Below are 1,058 nucleotides of genomic sequence, written 5' to 3'. Positions count from 1 at the left end.
CCCTCCTCAGTTTTGTGCTTTAGACTGCCTTGCTCTGGTGGTCCTCTAGCTGAGTCCTCCCACAAGGCAAGGGATTTCGGGGCCCAGGAAAAGCGTCCATGCAGAGCCCTGCCTCCCTCCACATTGCTTCTAGAGCAAACACAGGGGTCCCGGGACCCCAGATCTTCCTGCCTAATGACTCCAAACTCACTTCTGGGGCCTGAGGGGGACTCTTCCTTGTGTCCATCCTCTCCAAAGTAGATGATGATGCTACTACTGTGACACCCCTGGGTCTAAGGAGTGATCAAGGGGTGGCTGTTCATGGGATTTTTTTTTAATGAATTTTGGATTTGAGGGCTGAGGTGTCTACTTGCATATGTAGGAAGCCCCCTGTGGTGAGAGCTAGAATGCAGGGTAGGAAGAAGAAAAGAGAGGCTGTAGGTCAGGGGACTGGATCTCCCCACATGGCATGTTCTAGCCCAGAATTCCAAGGAGTACAAGAATTTCAAGTTCTGACCCAGCCTCTCGGAGAGATTATTATAAATGTATGTGTGTCAGGATTTAAGATAGACTATATTTTATTAGCCAGTGTGCTCATTTGTCCCAGGTAACTCTTGTCAGAGGCAGGATATATACACCAGGCACCACTGTACTCTTCCTTTAGGGTATCAGCTCAAATACCACTTCTTCCAGAAATCTGTTCCAAAGGGCACAAACCAGAACTGTTTTCCCTCTCTCCTTTGGTGCCAGTCTTTCTCCCAGTTTGCCTGGCCACACTTTCTAAGCTCTATCTGTGTTCCCCATGAGAGTGTGAACTAAGAACTAAAATCCATCAATCTGCCTGCCCGTGGGTGCCCAGTACAGTGTACCCCCCCACCCTCACAGCCATGTCTGGAGTTGCTTGTTGAATGAAAAGCCAACAAAGGAGAAAATTAGAGACAGTACTCCTTGGGGAGAAAGGAAAGGGTGTGAAGCAATCAGGAAAGTCCTTGACATAGACAGGTGACCTGACAAGAGTTTTCTTCTTCTCTGTTTTAATGGAAAATTTCCCACATATAAAAAAGTGGGAACTTCCAGAT

The sequence above is a fragment of the Muntiacus reevesi genome, chromosome X (genome assembly GCF_963930625.1).
Source record: "Muntiacus reevesi chromosome X, mMunRee1.1, whole genome shotgun sequence".
NCBI classification, from domain to species: Eukaryota; Metazoa; Chordata; class Mammalia; order Artiodactyla; family Cervidae; genus Muntiacus; species Muntiacus reevesi.
Note: the sequence above shows the minus strand (reverse complement) of the source record.